Genomic DNA, 12,616 nt, shown 5'->3' on the forward strand with positions numbered 1-12,616 from the left:
GATTTGGGGAAAAAAAAAAGCGGCGTTCTGAGCATATGCAAGCAAGTTATCCTGGACTCTTACTTCTCCCGCCTGAGTTCAACCCCTATATGGAGCGCCCTGGATGAGTTCAGGGACTGGACTACTCCACACGCTGAAAGCAGCTGCCGTAGCGTCAATGGCCAATTCCCTCTATGAGACTCGCCCGCAGGGAATCATGGTAGTTGTATTCATCAAAACAAATATCCAGTTCAAGATGATGAATACACTACAATGATTCCCTGCAGGCACATCTCATTGAGGGAAAGAGTTCCGAAATGTAAATATCCCAAAATCCACAATTTAAAATTTTGGTGCTCAAGTCAAGTCCTGACCTAGACCAAGAGAAAATGAGGGACTGACTGACAGATTTGTAAGAGACAACTACGCAAACTCAATTTGCATTGGTAATCATACCCTGGGGATTATGCAAATGACAGTATAAAAGAATTTACACTTGTTCCACCCTATCACTCCACTCGAGGCGGCGAAAGCGAAGAGGCTAGCGACCCATCCTCACACCTAACGAATAAGTCGGGCTTGCCTGGCTGTCCGTTTCTATTTTCGCCTGGTCTTAGGCTTGTGCCAGGCTAGAGCGATTCACTATAACGTATTACATGTACCATGCTATGATTAACAATACCCAGGGTAGAATATTACACTTTGTTATGTAGCTGGCGTTTTTTCCCACTACAGCGCGCCCATTCATTGGCTAGTTCATGGGCACATGACATCTAACAATGAAACTGTTTCCCGCCAAATGCCATGAGCGGCAACATTGCGAAAACTATGACGTCAAACGGGAAACAGTTCACTGTTACCCGCGAAATGTTGACCGCTGTTGCACGTCATTTGTCAATAAAGCGATTGTTTGTTTTCCGCCGGTTTGACCCATTTGTTTTACTATATAACAAATCCCTTAATGACTGGTCCCTTGGCGAACAGTGAATTTTGTTTCCCTCGAATCTCAATCTTTCCCTCGTCTTCGTCTCGGGAAACATTGATATTCTCGGGAAACAAAATTCACTGTTCCCCAAGGGACCAGTCATTAAGTGATAAAAACATATCCTAGAAACCTACCCATAATCCCCCTTACGCGGACCCAGTCCTCTGGTCCATGACGTCAAAATGACTATTTCTGCGCGTCCGTTTCGCGATGCTACACTGCCAGAAAATACCAGTAATGAAGTTTACATTCTTTGTGTAATTTTCATGACCGGACGGTGAAAGTACCTCTGACGCGGTTTCAAAATGGGAGCCCAGTCTTATGTCTGTTCTTGATTTATGTAAACACTCAAAGGCCTACTGACAACTGAATATCGATTTCTTACCGTTCGTGCCCTTTTCAAATTATTCACTTCACTTAATGTCGTTTTGTCTATTCGACTCACTGAATTTCTGAATTGCGACGCGAGCAGTATAAATTGTGTGCGCAAAGATAACCTTTCATTTAGCATGGAAAAACACTGACCAGTTTTGCGCCTCTAGGATAATTTCAAGTTCACCTTCAAAACTATGAAATTGTGCTTTGTCTATTGTTCATTTCTTTCTTAAGAATTATAGTTTTCTTCCTATCCCGCTAAATTTTCCCTATACAAGTCTTCCCTTTTTGATGTAAATTTCCGTTTTCTATTCCAAGTTTTAGCTCCCCACCTTGCTTACCTACTGCTCCATTTATATGTAGTATTTTAAACCGAGTTATTTACCTTAGCATGGGCGCACAGTGATTTGAGAAGACAACTTCTTTTCTGGCGTGTGTGACTCGAAGAGGCGGTTAACATTCAGGCTATTTCAAGAGATTCTTTGCAGAAAGTGGCTAAAATTGCACGCAAAATTCGAATTCAAATCAGACTCCTTGTGTAAGCAAAAATAAAAATGTTGTGCTATTTCTTATCGCAAAATCCGACTTTTCACGCAAAATTTTAAGGCTAGGCACACTCAAAAGAACTTGGCCTTCGTTGCTGGAATCGTTTATCCCCCTAATTTCTACAGAAATATCAAATACGCGTTGCTGATAAATGATATTATAATTTGTGATTGACTTTCTGAATCAGCGTAATATATGTATGCTTCGTCGAGAGAGGATGTTGGTCTCGTTTTAACTGAAAACTGTTATCGTTTTTTTCCCCCGTCTGATTCAAGTTTAACCTCCAACTCCTTCAAAAATTAATAATAATGGCACGTTGTATGAGATTTGTTTAGTCTTAGGAAACAAGGCGACGAGGATGCCTTTTTTAAAATACGTTTATTTCAGTCCTCGTAAGAATACTCTTGGATTTGACCATCAAAGCCAAAAAGACCGCAAAGAAATTTTACCATTCTTCTGAGGTAGATTGCAACATTTCGACTACTTTTAAAACCTTGTCTTTCCTTCATGTCATATCCAGGCTACAGGTAGTTAGCTTTGTTTACTACTTCCTGGAATCACGAAAAAGTCAGTCAAGAAGTTATTTCTCAGTTTCGCTTTTCTCCGTGCTTCATTTTCGTATCCGCAATCACTATACCTTAAATTGGAAATCGTTAGGGGCAGGTGGAAAATCAACACAAAAGGCAAGAATTGAGTTGTAATTGCGCCAACTCAAGCTCGTTTACAAATATGATGCAAACCGCTTTTAACAGGAAGGATTTTGGCCAAAAATTATTGTCTGACGCCGGTAGTTTTACACTTAGCGGTAATACGTGATCATATTGTATGGTTTTCTTTCTGGATTCATTAAAAGGAAATCTGACGAAGTAAGCACCTGCAACTGCGACACAAGAATCGTAAAGGGAAAAAAAGGAGTTAAAAAAGTAAGCCGTTTGAGGTATCCGTTTCGTAATCTGGATAATTCTGTCTTCGAAATATAACGAAAATATGGAAATGCGGACAACACCTCGAACGTGCGCAATTCTTGTGTGACCATATTAAAACCTTGATCTATTGTAGAAAGAGAAAAGTATTTCCTTTTTTTTTGCAGTCAATGAATCAGTCAATCGATCATTTGCATTAGAAAAAGTCATCGCATTTAATAAAACTGTGTTAACTATTTACAACGGGAAAACATGTTGGGTTGATGCCAGACTAGACTTGAACATCATCTGATGAGAAGAAAATTGTTCAGGTCCTGAGATTCACTTCAGTCGGCGGAACTGAAGTGGTGGTGAAGTTAATCACCTATAGTATTAAAATGCTAATTTTCTCAAAAGCAATTCCAGTTTTATCAAAGAGACTAAGAGGCGTTGAGGCGACTCAATTGAATTCCCTGCGCCCATGTACATGTCCACAAAAAACTCAAAGAACTGAATGGATTGCAGCAAATCCGTTGAAAATCCCCTTGATGAATATTCCACTATTTTACCGCTGTTTTGTTGTTGTTTTCCTTGATTTCAATGCGACCTTTATCAGGACAACTGCGACCTTTCAACAATACTTGGTTTATCATGAGTCAACCAAGAAAGCCGCTTGGACAAAAGCTCACTCACAAGAAACTCATTTTAAGTCCTCTAATTACTTCTGAATAAAATGAAACTTGAAACGTTAACTTGGCCAGACGTTTCGCTAAGAAAGTCTAGATTTCGTGGAAGCTGGGTCCCTTGTTGTTATGACTTGTAAAGAGATTTGAAGTTGTTCTCCAGCTGAAAACAAATTACGGGAAAAACGCTTGCTGGTGCGTCGCACTCCCATTATTTTCATTTCCATCACAATTCATTCAAGTTGAAGTTGTTCATTAACAAATTTACGATTGGTTCATTTAAAACGCGAAAATCATCTGCACGAAAGAGAAATCACGTCCTTTACGAGTGCAGAATTCATTTCGATTTGTTGACGGATTGAGCCAGAATAATCTTGAAACTCGGCGTAGTAAAAAACGCCCTGACGTTTCAAAGATGTTTACTTGCAAACCATCATGTCAGGTTGAGCGGGCACGCTTGTTTCAAACAAAAAAGGCTCTCGGCGGGCCTTCTGCTTTCCAACATTGGCCATAGTAGGCCCAACAATTCATTACTCACTTTAGGAGTCCAAAAATTGTGGAATTAAGCATTCTAAATGTCACCGAGTCATATACGCAGTTTTATCGTATTTTAGTTTCAAGTTTTGCCCGCGCTTCTTTGAAAATCGGCGTTGACTAATAAATCTGTTTGACCTCCAAGTTCAGCGTGGAGTAAATGTTGACAGTTTATTTGGCTTTGTTCTTTATTTGCTTTCCTCGTCGTTCAATAACAATTAGTACACGTACGAATGAACATAATGATAATTGGCGGGGATATTTTACTTGGCACTTTCTAAACGCTTTTGAGGGTGACTGATTGACCTATGATTATTCCTCTTTCCTTTGTAGACCAAATATAAATAAGGAAATTCTAACGGCCTGAGACACAAGGTTTCAGGAACGAGCGGTGTTGGCAGGCACAAGTGCACCTTTGTTCTCCTTCGCACAAAAAAAGTTGTAAGTCACAAGTCAGTTATAAAGATTCCCATACGATAGATTGTGATGTCAATGCTTACACGCTTTGTTTTTCAGATCCCCACAGAATCAAAGAAAATGGACCGAAAACTGATTTGTTTGGTTTTTTTGGCGTTGCTTGTTGCCTCAGTGGTTGACGCGGCGGCGTCGACGCAAGCGCAGCAACGGCAACGGCGCTGGGGGAAACGAAATTCTCAGGTTTGTTTATGGAGGTCGCATTTGGGTTAGGCCCCTTCCACACGCCGAATAAAAAACGGAGCTTTCTCTCTGAGAACGCATCAAATGTTTTCCGTCCACACTACGCCGGAGGAATTTAAAAACCCTACAATCACCGGTCAGTATGGATTTGTGTTTGAGGAAGACTCGCTCAGGGAAATCATATGATTATCGTGACGCGGCCATCGTTTTCGAAAAGCTCCGTTTTCAAGATGCTTCCCGCTCACACGTTAAAACGAAAAGCCAGCGTTTTCACATTTTTCCGTTTTCGTGACAGATTAGTGTAGACGGTAGTAGGTAGGTCAAGTCTGTATACGAACCAAGTGGCCCACCAGGCCGGAGTTTAACCCGGTTTCCGTAGTATGAAGCGACTAGGAGTATTTCTACTCCCCCATCGCAGGGTTACCCCCAGCATTAAGTTCACCGGTACCCATTTATACACCTGGGTAGAGAGAGGCACTGTGAGAGTAAAGTGTCTTGCCCAAGCAAAGTACACAACACAATGTCCCCGGCCAGGGCTTGAACCCGGACCGCTCGATCCGGAGACGAGCGCCCTAGCCATGAGGCCACCGGGCCTCCCGTGGGCGGTAGTACCGTGAAAAAAAAAGTTCCGTTTTCAAATTTCACCGGCCTTAGTGTGGACGTTGCCATAGTTTCCGTTCGCTTAAGAAATAACGTATTACATGATCGTGCTCTGAGTGTGAATGAAAAACATTCCTATCTCTAATCTGAAGGAAATCAAAGTGGTATAATTTTTGGTCTGGGGTGATCGGGGTTTTTGGGCAAGACAATTTACTCCCCTGAAGTCACCGAACTCTTGGGGAAAAGTGGCACCGTAAATGCTGTCGGGGCGGGGAGGGAAGGGGAGGGGAGTCTAGTTGCACCGGACTACCTTCCCACCCAGGAGGGTAGCGATTGTAGCAGTCACCTCATAGTTGGTTTTGTTTTGGGAATCAGAATTGAGTTGTGTCTCGTTGTTAGCCATCTTCTGGCTTTTGCCTGTTATAACTTAGCACACTGGACCAATTTTAAGTTTAAAAAAGTATTAAGTTCATATCTAATTTTTTGTCTGTAATCCTATTTGCATTTTTTATAAAACAATATGTGAACGAGTTTACGTGCCTAAGATTTTCTGCTGTCATTTTCGCAGTATTTAATTCATAAAAGGGAGTTTGGTTAGAAACCGCGCCGAGGAGAACATCGATTAAAAATGTTTTTACATTATATTTTGCCTGCGAATCTCGCGGTACTCTTAAATCATTTACTTTGTGAAAACTATCACGAAACTGAATCTGGGACACAGCAATAAATTGCAAATAAAAATTTAAAAAATCAGCCGTCGTGGTTCACGTGCTCCAGACAATGCAGAATTTGGTCATTTCAGGACGGCAAAGAAATGTCCCAAGAATTATAACGCACTTACACTGTCAATGTTCTCAGCTCATTAAAACTTTTGTTTAGCGACGTTCCCGTTGCCGTTGCCGTCGTGCTTTTCTTAAACTCTCTGCATGATTCTCTACGCGTGAAACAGTCACGACAAGCAGTTCGTCATTTGACCGGGAGAAAACGTTCTGGCCGTTGTGGGGAGATCTCCACTATACGGAGAGATTGTTCATTGGTGCGGTTTCAATTGAGTTACACATTGGGGCAAGGTTTCTGTTAAAAGAAATTATCTCTGTGCCCTCTTTCAACATTTCAGATTGGGTTAAAGAAGAGGGAGTATTGTGCACGAGCTGAGATGATCTGCAGCCCTGAAGCAAACGGTTTTTACGGCGAAGCCGACGACATGGACCTCAATGTCGAGGAAAAATGATAAAAAGATAGACTGACCTTAAACATTTCTATACACCAGGAACAAATATCTCATGTTTTTTTTTTTTAACGCAAGATTAATTTTAACATGTCTTTCAACAATGCATACTTAAATTAAATTGTTGATGCAAATCGTTTTCATAATTTGCCTTGATGATAAATGAACAAACAAATGAATAGATTTGTAAAGTAAACCCAGTAATAAATATACTTCTTCAAATTATTATTTTTTTGTGTGTTATTTTTCGATTGGCTTGAAAAACCCTTGCCACTTTGTCATCCAATCAGAAGCAAAACCAAAACCAATCATGGCTTGCTCACACGCGTTTTCCCGCGCTTTCTGTTAGCTACATGTATTTGCCAGTAGCTTTGATTGGTTCAATGGATTGAATGTGCGCTTTGTTATTGGCCAGAGTGATTACTTTGGTTTTGGTTTACTATACTCGAAATCCGCACTAAAACGAGTGTTCGTACGGCGTAAACCAAAATCTTCCTTGATGTTCTATAGCTTTGATGTGCTTACAGCTTTTACATTTTGGCAAAATACAGGCTAGGGCAGCGATTTTTTGAATGCTCAAAACTCTGCAACGTGTTACATGCACGACGTTCATTTGTAAGTTGTGTTTTAATCGATAAAACAGCCGCTAGCGAAAGTTGTTTCCTGGTTCTGCGTAAACTAACAAGCTGTTGATAATGACTTCTAAAATTCTGTGAAAATACCCCTCTTATTTACCTGCAAGGTTAGATATCTTGCCCAAAGGAAAATAAAAACGGGACAACAAGTAAATTACATTGCCAGATAGACACATTAGGACGCCAAGCAAGTTGTCCTCTTTCTCCCTTGCAAAGTTGAAAATAATTTGTGTTCCCCTTGAGTTGGAAGAAACGAACCTCCGCGACATTTTCCAACATTGATTAGGGTGATTGAAAATACGTGATCTAGCGTAAGCGTCGACCTCCATTACATTTTGTATGGGATTGTGGAAGTAATTTGCTTCGTAAAACTCCATAAGAATAAGAAAAAAAACAAAACAAAACACGTTTTCCGCACAGTCCAAGTATCAAGATTTATTGACGAGTGAAAATTTCAATTTTGGAAAATTTTTATGTTCTTTAAGGTGGCCGAACACAGTTTTCGCGCGCGCTTTTGTTGATGCAATTGAGCGCGCGCACAAGGATTGCAAAGAGCGATCATTTTATTTACTCAACACCCGCACTATCTGTGCTATTTTTTCTCTACTATTGAACGCGTGCATTGATGGCTTTAGTCTTTTATTACAAAGATATGTTAGAAAAGGTAACGACGCAAAAGAAACCAGCAATTCTCAGCTTTCTCTTTGTTACCGAAAGAACCCAGTTAAATGCAGCGCATGCGCAGTTGCTCGAAAAATTGAGACCGATTACTTTTGCAGAAACTTGCGGATTTCTATCGATCCAGTCGTTAGAATTTCAAGAAATTTGGCAAAAAAATAGTTCAGAAACCACGTGAATGATCTATCGCAAAAAATCTGAATTTTGACATAGGGAATTTTTAATAATACAGAACATGCGGTGAAAACGATTTACGGCGAATTACGAAAATCGCCTATGTCAAAATTTTATTAGAACAGTGTTGACAGAAGGGATTTAATGTCAATTCGTAGCGGGCAAAAGATGAAAAAAATCTAACGACTGGATTTTTTTTAAATAAATAAAACCATTTTTTTAACCTTGTTTTTAACCAGCCCCGTTGCCATGGCAACAGCACACACCTTAGCCAAAATGCGAGAATAAACTTTTCTGTGGTTAACCTTGACTCTTGCAAAAAACGAGCGCCAAAGCATAAATAGCTTAAAAGTAGTGGTGAATTAAGCATAGGCTCTTGAAAACTGTGTTCGGCCACCTTAAGCCACCGAAAAGAAACCATTTACGCTGTAAAGGTACTTTCTACATACAGACATTGGATACAATTCAACTTTAACAACTTTATTTTCTTTGCATTTTACATTTGCGTGAGGCGTACTTTGTTACCAACAAATACTTAATTATGGACGAAAATCTTGCTGCAGACTGATCGATTACTCGACTTCGTAAAAGTGTTTGGTACGGTTTACTATACATTGTGAGAACACTGTTACAGCCAGTTGTAGATGCTTTGACAATTTAAGTCACCGTTTTTTTCTTGTTTAATGAACGTCCAAATCTCGGCCACTCATGGTGAATTCCCCCAAGCGTAGCGAAAGGAAGTTTGGAAAAATCTATATTTCCTAAAAAAGAAAGAGAACGGAACATTACTGAATCTGTTCTTTTTAACATTCGCTTTAGTAAGTGTAATCCTTTCATACTCATGGGGAAAGGTTGCAAAACGAGAGAAAGCTCTATATGAAAACATACAATTTAAGTGGAGTAGCAAAGTTGTGTTATGGCGGTTACAGCCTCGAGTGGAATGCGGGGCTCTGTAAATCGTATAAAATTGGAAAAGTAAAGTTTTTTTTTATGAGTTGTCTGCAAGAATGTTTACACATTTGACGTCGCGTTGTTTTGTTGTTCTTTGCCACTTATTTTGGTTGTAAAATTCAAAGCCAGCCTTTATTGTAAAAAAAATTAGAGCTAATTCGGCATTCGATTCTTTGGTTCTTTATACTATGCATTAGTTTCTTTCAGTATTTCTACCGATTTCCAAACCAAACTGAAAAGAAAAGATTTAAATTAAGTATAACATCTTAAATTTGAGAGCTGGCCGTAGATGTTGAAAACTCTAATCGAAGAATTTCACAGGCTTGGAAGATTTCTTCGAGTTACTCTTTGAGAACCTTGCTATTGCTTGTTCTTCCGATACTGTAAATACTAAGTCGAATGAAGAATTTAAGTCGATGTTTCACCAGCCCAGATCACAGCTTCACCACCCTTCCCCCACAAAAAAACAGCGGTCAAAAAAGAAAATCTAATTTTAAATGACGTACACATACGCGGCTCAAAGCATGTAAAGTTGTAAGTTGTATATTGTTATTAAATAAAATCGCCGCCAATTGTTTTATATATTAATACGAAATGGTCATATTAGTTCCGATGGTTTTAATGCAGTGAATTTTATTTTCGGTCACCTTAAGTCGCGCAAAAGATCGCTAGATTTTTGAACGATACATTGTGTGGAGGCAAACAAATAGTTGAGTACGCGATATCGATGTGATGTGTGCATTTTCATACAGCGAAGATATTTCCTCAAGGTAAACCTGTGCGACGTACGTGCGAATGAAGAGCGGCTATACAAAAGAGTTGTGATGTGGTGGCGGAAAGATATCCGATAAAGTTGATGAAGATATATAATTTACTTATGGACCGCGGTGGAGAGCCGGACCGGATATGCGGATATGCGGATATGCTCGAGCTTATGATGCACAGCCGCGAGGTCCATACAGAATGATAGAAAGTCACTGTGTATTTTGCTTTTTTGCCGTGGTCGACCAACTCATTCGATAAGATTTTCGTGTCATGGCCTCTTGTTGACTTTTTAGTGACAAGTTCAAAACAAAACGCATGTTGACTATAGCACAAGAGTTTTGAAGTTCTCTTATGCAAGAGCAATATTGACCGCCGTACGAGTGGGTTTCATAACCTCCTAGCATGGCATGAAAGCCGCCATTTTTCTCGCGATAAAATTTGACGGCGGCAAAATATTATGCACCCTCACTGGGTTCTCCGGAACACGCCGACCGAAAATCTTACTCAAACCTGCCGAGTAAGTCATTGCTGCCGTCCTTATCTTATGTAAACGGAAGATTTAATCTACGGCTCCTGAGGGCGTTATTATTTCTTTGTTGGAAAAAAGAAATATATATATATAAAAAAAAGAAAATATTTCTTTGTTGGAAAAAAGAAATATATATATAAAAAAAAAGAAAATAAAGGAAAAAGAAAACCAACACTATGCTAATTTAGTAGGTTTTCTGAAACTTTCAGAACCTCTCACGCTTACATTTAAAATAAATAAAGTAAATCTTGTTTTTCTGAGGTGAAAATGTTCTTAAAACGTAATGTTTCGGGCAGTTTTACTGCCCTTCCAGTCAGACACCGTAGTCTGCCATATTGAACCACTGTGCCCAGAGAAGAGCTGTAAAACTGCCTGAAACGTCGTGTTTTAAGATCATTTTCGAAAGTCCTGTTTAGAACAAAACTACTTTATCTATTTTACTGATTTAGTAATTTGCAATATTCCCCCTCCTTTACCCCCAAATTCTGGTCTTCCATTGACGATGACGGTGACTGAAAACATTTTCGTATCCATATGGCGGATGCATATTTTGAGACGAACAAAACAAGTCGAATTTCTGTCTCTCAGCACCTCCTTACGAGTATGTCTAAATGTGCGTACTATCAATTTGTCAGAAAGTAGCCTTAAATGTTACATAATCATTAAGCAGAACCAAATGACAGTCTCGAGCTTGTCTTGTAGACTGTTGTAAAGGGTTGTTTCCGATTTCAAATTGAACGAAATTGACCGAATGTTACGGTGGGGAACAGGACTTGGTAACTAACTGACAATCACTGTCGGAGCTTTTTGTTTCGGAATCGGTTATTGTATTTGGGATTGAGACGGTCGCAATTCGCTCTCTCATCTTATCCCAGTTTCGCCAGGCCTTCTATAACAATTAATTGTTATCAGCTTCAAAAACACCAATTCCGGCTCAATCAAAAAGCAAATCAAAATAAAGCGAAACGAAACAAAAGGAAGCAAAGACAAAACAAACAAACAAACAAACAAAAAACGAAAAAAGACAAGGAATAAATAGAACAAAACAAAATCAAAAAACACAACGCGAAACATCAGGCGAGAAATTTAGGAGAAACGTACTTCATGATTATAAAAGCTTCCTCCACGCCAGAGGAAGCCGTATCCCACTCACTTAAAAAAAAGCAAAAAAAAAAAAACTGTTCTTCCTTTATTATTTACTAACTCAACTACTGTATTTATGGAATCAACCTAATTGCCGTTTTTTTCCCGCTAACTTTATATGCAAAAAAAGCATCAGACCGTTTTGGGAGCTTAATTGGCATCAAGGTTGGGTTTTATAAATTAAAATCTCTTGATACTCCAGAGATTTGTAGGATTACGTTCAGGCACGGTGCTGTGAAAGTCCCCCTTGAATCAATCAGCTGATTTTAATTAACGGGGTTTTCAGTCCTATTGATTAAATTAATACGAATAATTTTGTGCGAAAAATGTTGCTAATTGTACTAACGAAATGGGATCGTTAGACGGTTTCTTCAGTTGTGGTCTCTCCCCCAAAATTCACACATAATTCTGAAACAATGAGTTCTAATTTTTCAGTAGATAGGAGTTTTTGTCAATAGATAGGGAGTATCAAGATGTTTATATGCATAACCAAGCAGAATGAAATGAAAATCAAAGTAAATTAGCTAGTTTTAAAATGAAAAGTTTTAAGGAATTCTGATTTCGTTAATTTTTAAACCAGCCCTAATTTTACGTACCTCATTTTAAAAGTGTTTTCTGCACAAGGGAGTACAAGAACTTTTTAATTTTCATTTCTTCACAAAAACAAAGAAAACGAGTAAAAAACTATTCGACTTCGCCATTCGTAAGATGTAAACAACCCCCTCTCCTAAAACCCAACGAGCTAAACAAATAAATAACCAAGAAAAGGAACAATTTAATAAACAGAAAGTTCTGCGAGAGTTAATATAAGGGATCAAACATGGACTAGAGCGCACAAATATTCCTTGAAATCATTCCCTATCAAACGAGCGAAACTTTCAATCGTTGCTCATAAAACTTTGCCACACAGTCGGTGCGAACCCTTGAGAATCAACTGGTGAGTAAATCGCATGCAGATAGTTTAGTCTGTAAAGTTTAGCGAAAGAGCTGCAAATTACAAAACCTCAGCGGAATTCAGTGAATGAAAAACTTAAGGTACGCTTGATCAATTTGCTTGCTTATGCTTGACTGAAAATATTAATGAGGTTAGATAGCAAAGCAAGTGGGCGGAGGGCTGGATTCAAGCTGCCAGTTCAATCAATATAATTAAATTAAATATTTCTTATCACACAGCCCCCCGTTTTGAGTCTAAAGCCCGCGGCGAACTAGCAAAAGGTTTAAGAGGGAGTGGGTTTTTCAAACATCGCATACC

The 12,616-nt window shown here is 39.1% G+C and overlaps 1 long non-coding RNA gene across 2 annotated transcripts; it reads left to right on the forward strand.

Moving 5' to 3' along the window:
- The first annotated feature begins 4,265 nt into the window (after positions 1-4,265).
- On the forward strand, positions 4,266-6,748 carry LOC145485289 (uncharacterized). Of its 2 annotated transcripts, XR_014049184.1 has the most exons (3): positions 4,266-4,445; positions 4,521-4,661; positions 6,379-6,748. It is a non-coding gene; the product is annotated as an uncharacterized LOC145485289 (long non-coding RNA). The 2 variants fall into 2 exon arrangements; XR_014049183.1 differs by lacking the exon at positions 4,266-4,445 and having other exon boundaries at positions 4,463-4,661.
- The last annotated feature ends 5,868 nt before the right edge of the window (positions 6,749-12,616 follow it).

This window comes from Orbicella franksi, chromosome 4, assembly GCF_964199315.1.
Source record: "Orbicella franksi chromosome 4, jaOrbFran1.1, whole genome shotgun sequence".
In the NCBI taxonomy this organism is placed as follows: domain Eukaryota; kingdom Metazoa; phylum Cnidaria; class Anthozoa; order Scleractinia; family Merulinidae; genus Orbicella; species Orbicella franksi.